Here is a 14,382-nt window from a genome sequence, read left to right on the forward strand (position 1 = left end):
ATTTAATAATACTCATATAATATATGTTATATATCTATATATAATAATAATTATAGTGATAATATCGCTTCAACAGAGAAACGTGAAATAAGATTCCCGACAAGTAAACGTTGTTCTCTAGCATTAGACTGAGGCTGGTAGTATTGACAAATCAAACCGCAAAACACACATAATAATAACGATAACAATAAGTACTATGTATTGCGTGTACCTTGGTGATATATTCAGTCTGCATTTAATATATATATATATATATATATATATATATATATATATATATATATATATATATATATATATATATACTGGTGCGTTTTATTCTATGGTGTTGTATTAGTTTTGTTTACCTGTGCACTATATGTTACAGAAGCATACATTTGCAACGCTGTTCAAACTGAAGTCTCGTTTTACATATTTCGTTCAATGCAAGGTTAGTGAGTCTCAGTCTGTTAATTTGAAGAAGAAAAAAATGATTAGAATTGGGCACAGCTGTTAATGATGATGATAATAATAATAATAATAATAATAATAATAATAATAATAATAATAATAATAAAGACAGCCCAGTATTTCTTGATAACTATAATAGATCCGTCTCTATGGGGTGGGTCTGTTCCGTTCTAGACTCTCTTCACGTCGTTTGTTTTAATGCTACACTGTTTAAAATGCTATTGAGGTTGACGCTTAGATGTTATGGAAATCGGAATTATTGTTTGCAGAGGTGTGTACACATTTCCTTTGTATTTTAAAGCACATTAGCTGCATGACTTATCAGCGTTTTTTTGTTTTTAGGTATGATTAATATTAGAGAAGGAACAAAGTGGACTCAAATCAGTTCTCTACTTGACTTCTACTTTGGAATAAATACTTAATCTGTAATGTACAGGGTGACTGCTGGCAATTATAGATTGGATTGGGAGAAATGTATGAAAAATATCCTTTGGCACTAATAACGCAGTACATTACCATGAAGAAGCCCTAACAAAACCAGAATATGAAAATAACAATACCACTCTGATGGCCACTCTGCTGCTTTTGCTCTTTGGTACAGAAGCATTGCAATACCACCCTGATCACACCTTAATCCTAACCTGCACACTGACAGAGACTGCTAACACTGGCAAATTCTGCAAGATTATGTGCTCTTTGTTTTGTGATGTGGATAAAACGAATATCGACTAGGGGCAAGGCTGAGAGCACCACACTCACTTCAGTGTAGCCTGAAAGACACAAGACGCTAGTGGACTTAGCTTAGTGTCTGCTGCGCCACTCAGCCCCTCATTAGTTTGATTGTGGTGGCTAGCTGTCTTTCTCTGCTGATAATGACTGGATGTCTGTCGCCTATAAAAGACAGCCATGCAGCCTCCAAATCAGGTGTAAGTGTACTTGTTTTTTGCGCCTGTGATTCTTTGATTCATTATTGATGTCAGCTCATTGATGCTCCAGTCAGAGCATTGCTCAGAAGTCAGGGCCCAGTTGAAGGGAGGGTCTCAAGCTGTTTTTTTTTGATACTAGCAATGCAACTGCTTTGTTCCTGTCAAAATGCTGCATCAATTACTGGACGTTTATTGTGCCCCTTGATTTTACAACTTCTATTGCTTTCCAGTACCCAGCTACTGCACAGTGTAATTCTGACTTCCAAAGAGGATGAACATACCTGCAATATCCTGCACATAGTTTTGCATAAAAGGGATGGGCTGTGCCTCACATGCCTGATTATACTTGCGTTCTGGAACCCTGGCATGTATTTTGTAATACATACAAGCTGCATCGCCCTGCTGTTTCAGTTACGATGGGTATGGAGGATAGTAGACTGATAGTAAGTGCTTGGCTGACAGATGCTTCCAGGTTCAATTTTACACTAAATTACTTTCTTGAGAAATTGCCTCAAAAGGGTTTGTCATATCTTGAACGGTTTATTTCAGTGTATTCTGTATTTCTTGGTTAACGGGGAGCTTTGTTTTAGTAATGTAGAGTTAATTACACAAGTCCAAAATATAAAATAATTTTAAGAGAGGACTGAAATTACAACTGCCCACCCCAACCACCTCACTTTTGAGATCTGAGTTTTCAGGAATAGTTAAGAAAACTGGCAAATTATAGTGTTGGCACTGTTTTTTAATGCCTGGATATTTCTTTTTTTCTGCAGATTTTACACGAATATTTGAATAGTCTTTGATTTTTTTTTTAATGAACTGGAAAACAAAAGTATAAATGATACCAAATTAAAGTAAAGAACATCTCTCTGGAGTAAAAAATAGACCTGTTACCCCATCATATTACTTATTAAAGAAAGGAGAGAAACATTCTTGAACACTAGGATTTCTGTTATTTATTTCAATGATACAGTCATTTGATAAATTCTGCAAAATTCTGGCACACAAACCCCACAATAGCTATTAAAGGTGTCTTTGGATTAGAGGTCACAGTTTTGATCTCCAGCCAAGCTTGGCTTTTCTTTCATGGATACCTCATTAAACATAATGCTCTTTAAAAAAAAATACACTTGTGTTTTAGCGGTAATAGGACAGTTTATGCAGTACACAATATGTAGGGCCAGGTGGAGTCCTGTTAGACAGGAAGGAAGTGAATATTGGTCCACCTTACCTACAATAAAATGAAGTAACCCAGCTTTCAAAGATTAGTGCTAGTCAGATGCATTTCAAGCTGTGTTTGTTCGAATATTCAAGCATTTGCCCCAAGAAAGGCAGAAACAGCACTACAGAAGACTGGAAAGAAAGTGAATATTGTGGTAATGGATGAGGATATATTCCTCTGGGGCTCTTTTTCAAGGGCAATGACCCAGAGAGTGTTACTTTCCTGTTTCTGTGCCGCTTGCAGGCAGAGAGGCTCAGTACTGTTTGTTTTTAAACCGCACAGAATCTCCATGGGGCTGCTTTGGTGGAGACTCTCCAAGTAGAGAAGCAGTGGGAACAAGCTGTTTACACTGGAACCCATGGGGACTCTGTACTGACATACCCTCTGGTTAGGTGGCCTAATTCAGGAGTGCTTGTCTTTCTACATGCTTTTTTTTTCTATTCCTCTTTTATGGTATTTGCAATCGCTCTGAGAGGTTCTGTTGCTCCAGTGTTGGTCTCTGTTCTCCGAATGTGCCTTTACCTGGCTTTGCCTGTAGAATCATTGTCACGTAATTTGAATTGAACGAAGCAGGCTGTTCAGTCTCGGCACTTAGGGTTCTCCAGCTAAAGGCAGATTTTGAAAAATGAAAACATGTGAGCTACAGAACCCAGAACCACTCAGTATGATTGCAAACACTGTAAAATAGGAAGAGAAACAAATGAAAATGACTTCTGAAGCCACATGCTCTTTTCATAATAAAATATTCAATGATATATTCAGTTATCAGGTAAAAAATGTTGTCTGTTCAAAACAAAGCCATAGCCTTGCTTTCTCACAAAATGGAGGACAATACTGAGTAAAAGTTGTTTCACCCAAATCAGATTACACAGAACACTTTTCACACCCCCACAATCTCTTCATGGAGAAATTTGAGACGTGTAGGTACTGTACAGGAACGGAGAAGAACAAAACACCACCGGCAGTGGCACTGATCCTTTTTAGCTTTAGATGACTGTCAGAAACATGATTATCAACGGTAATGTAATTACCAATAAGAGTTTTTCATTGAATTTAAAACCTAGCTTGTTTATCCCCTGAGTACCGTCCCAACAGAATGTCCTGTTTTTATTATTTATTTATTTATTTATTTTGTGTCTAATATGTAAAATCCTGAGAATTTTTTATTTTTTTTATTTCCATGTTTGAAGTTTATGATAAACTAGTTTCAAATTAAAATTTTATTTACAGTCACTTAATGATGTTTGGAGTGGTTCTTACTGCATTTTTTTTGTGTTAAGGTGTTTTCACATCAGTTTTAGTTGCTTTCTATAGATAACTGTAATGTGGGCCAGATCAGCTAGTGTCTTTATATTAGTAAGCACCAGCACCATCTAGTGTGCAGCAGTGTATTGCCAGCAAGAAAGAAGTAACTTGATCCTAAGTAGCGGATAACAAGATGGAGCTGGCTCTTACTTCTTTAAAGACCTTTTAATTAATTTAGCCTACATTTTCAGATATATCTGGTTAGCAACTGGACTGAAGAGCAGTTCCTGAAAGCATCAACACAATATTGGAGTGATAGCAGTAAGTACTCACAATCAAACATCTTATAACGTAAAGCTACTTAAAAAAAATATATCTTTTTTGTTTAAAAATTCTGTTTGAACGCAGCAGGCCAGGGTCCAGCGGTGAAAGACACGTGCTGTAGAAGCACTGTGCCTGGCACACAAACCTCAAAAATAGCTCTTAAAGGTGCCTCTGCAATAGAGGTGACAGCTTTGATCCACAGCCAAGCCTGGCTTTTCTTCCATGCCCACTACCAACCAAAACATTGTTAGCTTTAATAGGACATAGTTTATGCAGTGTAGAGTGTAGAAGGCAAAGGTGAGTCCTGTTACACAGGAGTGAAGTGAATCCTGGACTACCTGAACATTAAGCAGCCCAGCTTTCAAAGGTTAGTGCTAATCAGGACATGTGAAACCAGAAATAATGAAAATAAAAACTGCAACTACAACTGTGGCTATTTAAGAACTCCCTGAGCATCAGTAAGACTCTTCTTGGACCTGACTGATCTACAGTACAGTATAACCGCTAAGTTATAGACAGACCTCCTATTAATCTGGGGACAGGACTCCTGGCTACTGTTAAAGATGTGAAGACTAGGAATTGTAACATTTTCAGTCAGTTAGGTACCAAATAACATACAGCTGTATTTATGTAATTTGATACATTCTAAATCAATATTTCTTCAAGGAAAAAAAATAAAATCCTTTGTTTTGGCTACAAACTTCTGCGTCCTATTTTAAGGACAGTCAAGTAAGACATGCCCGTGATCAGACCAGTGAAATTTCACGCCAGCTATGAAGCTCAACACATACAAAATACAGCTTTGTGGATTAGGAAAACACCAAGAAATGTATCATTTTTAGGTTTCAGTTTCTTATTTTATATTGAGGTGTCCTATCTGAAGGGCTGTATGTGCTCAATTAACAGTTACATTTACACTTAACAAAGTTATCATAACAATATAGTTAAAATGCTAAAAAAAATTACAAAGTAGTCTGTACTTAAATGAGGACAATGGCAGTGAATGGGTTAGGGACACCCTCCGCTCCATGTGTTTATAATGTGTAAATAAATTGGATGAGTTTTCTGTTCGATATATCAGTTTTGCTTTGTGGTTTTCAGTATACTCTCACGCGCTTGGCAGTGTGATTTCAGAGATTGTCTTTCCTTTAGATCAGTGAACCCTGGGAGAGGGGCAGAGTGTCTCCTGACAGAAGGGAGATGAGATCTGACACATTTCTAATACCCAGACGCTCTCCCAGAGCTCTGACCTTGCTGTTACTTCAGAGTGATCTCCGATTGTGACAACAATATCATTCTGCAACAGAGACATCCGCTTTGAAAAAAGAATGGTCTGATCTGTCTAAGCAGTATGTTTGGGGTGCTGATTCCCTCAGTCTATGGCAAGTTTAGCATACATTGTAATACCTACTCTCTAAGAACCGGGACAGATGGATGCAGGTTTGAACCACTAAGCCCATCACCACCAAGGAGCTCAACAGCAGATGTTGGTAAGCTACCTGCAGGTGCCTGTTCAAGCTCATCGGGCACTTGGCCTGTGGGGGGCGCTGTAGTATGGTAGGGTGATGCAGTCTCTGATTTTTGTTCTCTCCCTAACCTGCAGGAGCACCAAGCCAATGCAACTCTTCAGCAACTTGGCACAGACAGGACAAAACCTGCGCTACCCTGACTGCATTACAATACACATAATGGGTTGTGCCACTCAGGAATCCCACATGCATAAGGTTATAATCAGCTGTCTGTCCTGCAAGTTCTGTGGCACCCCAAATATCCATTTAATACTAAAGCAGACATACTGGGTGGGACATTGGTCTGAGGCTGGGGGGACCTTCTTGGTGGTACTGCAATTACCCATATTGTTATAATGTGGCAATCTTTTGTGTGCACCAGAGAACAATGTAAAGGCAATCCCCATTTCATTTAAATTCTCTATTGGTAGTTGGGTATGGGTTTTTTGCCTTTGCAGTTGCTTCAAAACAGGACCCTTGGATTGTATATTCTTTAACTTTATTGTGTTTGGTTCCTGAAACAAAAGCCTATAAGGTATGTATACGCTGGAACTGGAGTTAAGGACTATCCTTGTTCAGTCACTGAGCCTACAGATAACATCAAGCATTCTGAAGCCAAACAAGGTGTCTTTAATAGCGACTGCTGTAACCCTGGTTGCTATAGATGCAGTTAACAGAATAGCGCTGAATGGGAGTGTGGAGCGAAAAATCTTCCATTCATTTCTGATTCTATTTGTGGCAAATTTTTAAAGCTCATGTTCTGCCTTTGGTATGCGTTTGCTCTTTTTATTTAATCATGGGGTAATGCTGTCATGTTTGCTCTTTTCTCTGAATAGTCCATTAAGTGCTGAACACTATCTCTGCATTGTCAAAAGAAAATTGTGGTCATGCCTAAGAGACACACATATACTTGCCAAGCATATGAATATGAATAATGGAAAATTACAAAAAAGGTTTATATAAATTGGCAAGTGTTTTCTAAAATGCTTTTGAACTACAGATGTTACCAAGCTACCGAGCCTTGACGATAAGAGCCCGGTCTGTATAGACTCATGGGGCGCTTGACCAGTAGAGGTTGCTGAACCATGATGAGCTAAGGGGTTAATTTGATCACTTATAAGCTGTTGGGATCAGTGACAGCTGGAGCATTTCTTTGTATCAGGGAATCTACCTGAACTGAATCAACTGCTTATTTTTAACGGTATTCCAAGAATAACCAAGGGCGTCAGGACCAATCAGCCTGCCTCGTTCCATTCAAATCATGCGACAGTGTGACCTTTCAACTCTGCCAGCCCCGCATGATTTGAATGTATGGAGGAAGGCTGTTCCGTAACAGAACTTAGGACTCCCCAAACAAGCTCAAGTCCAAAGGCAAGACATACCAGAGTTAAAGAGAATAATGATATTAGAGAACCACGTATATTGATTGCAAACATCATAAAATAGGAAGGGAATGAAAAAAAAATCTATTAAAATGGCCTTTCAAGCTACCTTTAAGTAAAGCTATGACACCACCATAACATTTTATTTAAATCATAGCCAAGCATGTGTACTTGACTGAACCTTGCGTGTATTTAAACTGAACTGACAAGCTTACCTATTCATCTTTCTGATCTTTCTAAATAGAAAATGTAATCCTCTTACCAGACAGAGTCTAGGCATTCAGCTTTTACTTTTAAACAAACTCGCAAATAGGAAGGAGACATTTCCGTCAGCCTTTGCTGAATGGCTTCCTTACCTTTATTTTCCTCTAAACCTCAGACTAACAGGTACCCAATTGCACCCTTCTGTGTCTCCTTTATCAGTGTGTCACAGACTAATCCATACACTGCGGGGGGACATCTCGCTGTGGCTTGAGGCTGTTCTCATCAGTCGATATTAAATATAATGGGGTAGATGTAAGGATAGGTGCAAAAGTAAATCGTGCTTAGCAGCTAAAAGTGCAGCGTGTGTAAAGAATGGTGTTCATCTGGTGTTCTGCACCCACTATCACATTTACACTGTGCCATCATTAATCCATTAAAATTATATTGAAATGCAATCAAATGAAGAAAAGAGCATGGAATTGGGCAGGATCTGGATACTAAGCTGGCACAAACATTATAATGTGAGGTAAGGATTTTGCCTTGCACTTAGGCAATTACTGGCCCTCCAAAAACTTTACACCTCTTCTTACAAGGTGCAAACCATTGTAAAAGCAAGCAACTAAGAGCTGTATAAAAGATCATTGGTTCAATTTGCATTCTTGTAATCCAGAACACTGCTAATGTACATGATAAGATTCTGTCATCTAGTAAATTAGTTCCAAGGAAAGAGAATAATCCACAAATAGTGACCTATTACCAGCCACAGTCTGTGTATGTATAAAAAGCACAACAAATGGCAGGCGTTTATGACTGGGATATGAACTGGCAACCTCACCTCTAGAAGAATGAGGCTCCATTAGCACAGCAGATACAAAGGCTTGTTGCTGTCACATAGTGCAAGTGCAGACTGGAGATGATCACAGCTGAGTCCTGGTCCAGAGGGCAGATTACCCACTACCGGGCCACCAACACCACTGCAGTACTTACAGAAACTTCTCATCCAAAGAGGTCTCAATCAGCTCTTCCTGGTTTTTGAGATCTGAAAACATCCTACAAGATGTCTACACAGGACTATAACTATCAGCTTCTCCATCTTGAACTGTATGGCTCATTGAGCTTCTCGATATGGCTCACCTTGATTTAGAGTTGAATGCTTGACATTTAGTAGTTTTTGGTAAAAGTCAAAGTGCAAAAACAAATGTGTTTATTTTTTTCTTTGTTTTATTTGTTTAGTTTTCTTAAGGCCCTTTTATGAACTCTGGTTATCGATATGGCTCTTTCAGCTGAAAAGGCTGGACAGCTGTGTTAGTTTTCCGACTTTCAAAGACTTTCAAGTAGCTGCTGTGCTGTATACTCTGGCATCACCTTGTGCTCAGCGATGGAACCAAGTTCAAGTTCAATGACGAGGCCTGCTCCAACTAACATTGGAAATACACAAATAAAATGGTGGTGTTAGAATGCAGAGAAGAGGTCAAGTAGAATGTGCATATCTATGTGAATTAGAGCATTTTCAATTAAAAAAAATGCATGGTGATGCAACAACACAGACACCATGAACGAGAAATGTTAAACCTCTATGAAGTTGGGATAGCTGAATACAAGCAGAATGATTCAGGAGAGACATTTTGCCTGTTTTACCCTGCCCGGATCCCTTGGTCTATAATATCCCTGAAGAGATAATCACCCCACCTTAAAATATATGCCCAAATATTATAATAAGCATTATCTGTTGACTTCCAATGCGGAATTACTTTGTGGGACCTTGTTTTTAGCCATCTCTACAGACACCACCCCAAACACTCACCACTGCAACCCACTTTCAAATCAGGACTGAACCTCTATTCCCGCTGTCAATCCAATCGCCTTCTTTTCCTCTGCTGAACCTTAGCAATTGATGCTACCAAGTTACAGCTGAAGGAATAAATATATTAAGTTGTATGCGAACTATAACTTCATGCAGTTGGCTAAGTTTTGAGTGCCTCATATAGATAATGGTTGGGGTGAAGTGGTGTAAGGATGGGTGGGGAATGGAATGTAGGATAGCGGGACCAGTTTTAACTGCTTCAGTAGACACCATTTGGTGGTATGACCATATATGGTTGTTTTTTCTCGATATAGGGTTGAAAAGAGAAGATAAGACAGCACCATGGAGGCCAGGCCCAATGGCAAGTCTCTGTATGGACCTGTTGGGCCACTGACCAGTAAGGGTTGATGAAGCTGGATAAGGTGAACTGTTGCCAGTCGATTCTGTTACCCATGCAGGAGCACACAGGCCAATGCAGGTCTTCCTGTGGGTCCCCAGTCAAGATCGAGGCAAACAGGACTTGAACCACCCTTGCATCTCGCCGTTCACTCCAAGCAGCAATGTTTTTACTAGAGGATCTGCTCAGCAGGGGACAAGTAATATTTTTTAAAGCTAGCAAGAGTTAAGAACATTAATTTTAAAGCATTGGTTTGTAATGGCATGAGCAAAGACGGCAGTTTATAATATTTAAATCTATTCAGCCTGGAAAAAAGATGAGTACGAGAGGCTAAATTGAAGTTCATAAAATCCTCAATGGGCTAGATAACATTAAAAGGATGCACAAATGTTAAGTGAGTATGTACAGAACTGAAGGTAGGAAGCACTTACTGTGTTGGTTCAATCCAGTTTGGATTAATGAAAAGTGATGTCATCACATGACTGGGTGGGGTACAGTATTTATGCTTGTACAACAAGTGTTGGGAGATATAACATCAAATACATTTTTCATATTTGGTGTGATAGAGCAAGTTTCTTGTTTTTTTTTTTTTATTGTTATTTTATTTTTTAAACCAGATCTCATTTCAGAATCTACCTTGCTTTTATTCAGATCCAACGACAGGATGATGGGTGATTTGCACTGTTTCAAATTATATTGCGTTGCTAAGCAGATACGGCACTTGATCTAAGGAAAGTATCTTCTGAGTTCAGCTGTTTAATTTAATGTCAGACGTACTCTTTTCCATATATTACTTGTTGTGACATTCTGCAGTGGCTCATGATGATGGCCTTAGACAACTCGCTCGCCCCTCATTCGTAGAATAACTACAGCACTCCATGAATGTTGATGGTGCACCCTCTTTCTTCAATGGTATCTGCCAAGACTGGTCTAACAGTCAATGTGAATCCCATTTTTGAAGAGAGGACAGTTACTCAATATCTTGGTTTGCCCGACTTGATAAACAAGGGGTCTGAGTGGGGAGAGCAGGCAATACATGTCCCTTGTGGTTTGTCATTCCTAGAAAAATTGATACGACTTTGTGGTATCATAGACAGTAAAATCATGTGCATATGATTATCTATTCAGGGGAAGATATTTAATAAGCAAAAGGTCTGACTGAGATGGAAATATGTTTTGAAATATAAACTGTAAGAAAAAGCCTTGGATTGGATTCCGGTTGTTTTAAAATTGATAGGGATTTAGCTTCCTTGTAAAAAGCATGTAATAAGGATGAGAATCCTTAGTGTTCAGGTTTGTCCTTGCTTCCTGTTGCAATAATACATCATGGATTAGTGCTGCCTAATCTTTAATCAAACTCTGTTATCTCTTGCTGTGCATTGCTGGCTGGCAAGTTCTGAATAAATAATTGTTTTCTGTGAGCTGCATTATAAGCTTCAATAGTGTTGCACCGAGCTTCAAATGCTTTCTCTAGGTAGTGTAAGGTTTAGTACCCCTGAACGGTTTCATATACTCTATATATACAGTATATACATATATATATACTGTATATATATATATATATATATATATATATATAGAGAGAGAGAGAGAGAGAGAGAGAGAGAGAGAGAGAGAGAGAGAGAGAGAGAGAGAGAGAGAGAGAGAGAGAGAGAGAGAGAGAGAGAGAGAATATTCAAGAACGTTATTACCTTATAAACTCATGTTGAAAATGTCAATGCTCCACCTAAATGAAATGTTTTTTCTGGACTTGGTGACTGAAACAAAGCTAAGATGTAGCTTGTCAGTTGCTAATCTTTTTAATTGGTTGTGATCTTTTCAGGCAGCTAGACAGCTACTGCAGCTTAGGTAATACTACATACACTAAGCACAATCATACCCATTGGCTGGGTAGCAAGGACAAGTGCACTTCTGGGCACAGTTTCAGGAAAGAAATCTTTCAGGCAAGTCTGTTTGTCAAAGTCTCAGGGTAATTCAAGGACAGTGGTCTTCTTTTGACTTGTTACTTAGCTTTAAGTTCTGGAGATTATTATTATTATGATGATGTCACAAAGACGGCTGGAGTGGGTGGCGTCAGACCAGAAAGGAATACACACAGACAGACGGTGATGATGAGAGAAAATGAGTGCGATGGTTGCACTCAGCGTTTAATAACAAAAAAATAAAAAGGTTTAACAAACAGAACACAAAAACAGGACACGGCACTTGAGCCAAAATAAACAGACAAACAAAACGCACTAACATTAACAAACGGTGGATGCACAGACAAACGAACACGGTGAGTTAAAACACTTACTATTATTTTTATTATTCTTTTCGTTTATTTTAACTCCTCTCCACACCCGTTCTCCACTCACCGAACACCCAACCCCGAGTGAATGAAAATGTGTCTATATATACTGTTGTGCTGGGATTCAATTACTAATTAATTATTCACTTGAATCCCAGCACGTGAATGAATTACGTGCAACCCCGTGCTCACATATTAATTACTTTAAATGCATGTGCAGTGATGTGCAATCCCGTGCCTAAATACAATTATACATTTTAAATACTCGTGTTACACAGACCCGTTTATATCCCGTGTACCAATGACTATACACCAACATTTAACACACTTTAGGGTTCATTCTACACTACCCCAGTAGATTGTTTCTGTCATATTTAATTTATCATTGCAACACTCACAAGGTAAAAGAACCTGAATCTGGTCAGGCATAGCCACATTATGTTTGTGAGATATAGCACATTTCAACATTAGATTACATTTATATATATATATATATATTAAACAGTTAGGTAAATGAGGTAAAATGAGGAACAGCACATCTCAATTTGCTCAGTTTATAAACCTGACAACAAGGTTTCAAGCTCAGCAATTTATTTATTATTTCCCTTTCTGAGTGTAACAACTAAGACAAGGATATGCAGGCTTGGTGTCTGTGTTTCAAGAATTACATCTCAAGGACAACACTGCGTGTTAATTAAACAACCAGATCTTCACTGGTGACTTTTCTCCAGTCGATTAACCTTTATGCGCACTCCTCTTGATTTATCTAACACTGCCATGTAGGTTCGGGAGCATGCTGTGCTGGTTCGAATGCTGTTCACTCTCACTTGATATTAGCTAGGGGCTGAACTGGAAGAGCTGCTTTGGCCTTTGCGCTCCCACGAGCTGGGGAGGAAATCAGGTGGAGACTAGCCAGGCTGGGCCTCGTCTCCAGGGTTAATTTTCTTGTCAACATTCTTAGCTTAGTTTTGAAAGAGGGGAAAATAATTGATCTGTAAGGATGAGCAAGCCAGAAAATGTGTCCTGACAGTCAAGCAAAGCCTGATCTACAATTAAGTAAAGTGATTCGAGGGTCAAGCGTTACATCAGTGTTAATCTCATGCCTTGTTAAAGTGTGTATTAAGGTTGCATGAATACGTTATTTTCAATGTTTCTTGGCCTGACCCTACCAGCCTCATTGTGTATCCAGATCATGCTCCCTCCTGAAAAAACACTAATTAGGCCTGTATTTTTTTCACAGTAAAAAGTGGATTATTTCACTGTATTTCTACAAATAGGTATTTCAAGATATTTCATGATTTAAACATAATATTTCTTAAAAGTAGAAAAAATAACGTCACATTCAAAATTGATCATTTTCTCGAGTTATTATACAACAAATGTTCCTAAATATTTAAATGCTTACCTGAAAAAAAAGCTATGAAATGTTAAATTGTATTTCTTTTTTTATGTCCACCTTTTAAATACATTCTATTTTCAACATCAGTGAACTATCAAAACAAAATGAAATCATAAATAAATGTAAAAATAACAGACATGTGAAATGTCCCCTTCTTGTACTGGACAGAGCGATCTTTAGTAGAAATATTTCCGATCTTTGATGCAGCTGGTGTCTTTTTCGTTGAAGACATTTAAGAAATCATGCAGCTCAATGCAATGAGTTCAATCATTTACCAGAAGCAAACTAAACTGGCTGCCAGGTTCCTAAATGCAGTTTAACAGGTAGTGTGTCAATAAGGCAAACGTTTGCTGTGTTTGTTTTTAAAAAATAAAACAAATATTTATATTTACACTATTCTTTCAGAAATGAAAAATTTCACAGGGAACTACATATTACAAGGCAATGGGTACATTTTACTGAAATCTTAAAATCTGTGATAAAAAATACTACTGATGATCCAATTGCCATGAATGGCTGCTGTGGAAACTACTGCACGCGGCTGGAAGTGTTTCTCACCTGTTTCAGCAAGTAACTTTACTGAAAGACTACCCAAGGGTAATACAATAGTTTCAGTGTGTTATACTAGATTAGGGCTGCTGTTTTATTTGTGAGCTTTCCTAGACTAGTATGCAGGTCCGCGGGGACCAAACAAGTTTCAATAAATGCTTTCCCAATAAAGTGGTGGGACGCTGTTTGTTTAAAATCCTGCGGCTAGCTTGTCGTTGATTGCTTACAGTGAAGTGTTACTGTGCTAGGCATTTTCTCAAAGAAGAACTCGGAGGAGAGTCTACGGTGCTCGTCAATTACTCGGTGCACAGTGACAAGGACCTCAGTCTGCTTGTTCTTACAAAGTTGACAGACAAAAACAGGGCATTCTTTTGACTGATAAGCGCCTGGAAGAAAACTATGATGGCATGCCACCTAATATTACATAAAGTTGCACTCAGTGAACTAGAAATACCTCTTATTGTCAGATTTCATGAAATTCAGGTTCTGCAGCGCAGCTGTTTTTAACTCAACATTTGATATCCAGTATCTGCGGGTATCCCGTGATTACCCCTAAAAATAAGTGGGTGATGCAATCCAGGAGGATTCGCTGGATTGTAAAAAGTCCAGCTGTCTTATTCCATCTGGCTACAGGTTGACAAGGATGGAAATAAGACTCCTATTGCATAGCAGTTTCACCCAT

At 38.5% G+C, this 14,382-nt stretch overlaps 1 protein-coding gene across 1 annotated transcript in view; it reads left to right on the plus strand.

The window, feature by feature from the left end:
• The window catches only part of LOC117425590 (rap1 GTPase-activating protein 1-like), a 167,721-nt gene that overhangs the window by 483 nt on the left and 152,856 nt on the right, over positions 1–14,382 (plus strand). The window lies entirely within an intron of this gene.

Source organism: Acipenser ruthenus, chromosome 20 (assembly GCF_902713425.1).
Source record: "Acipenser ruthenus chromosome 20, fAciRut3.2 maternal haplotype, whole genome shotgun sequence".
Taxonomy (NCBI): Eukaryota; Metazoa; Chordata; class Actinopteri; order Acipenseriformes; family Acipenseridae; genus Acipenser; species Acipenser ruthenus.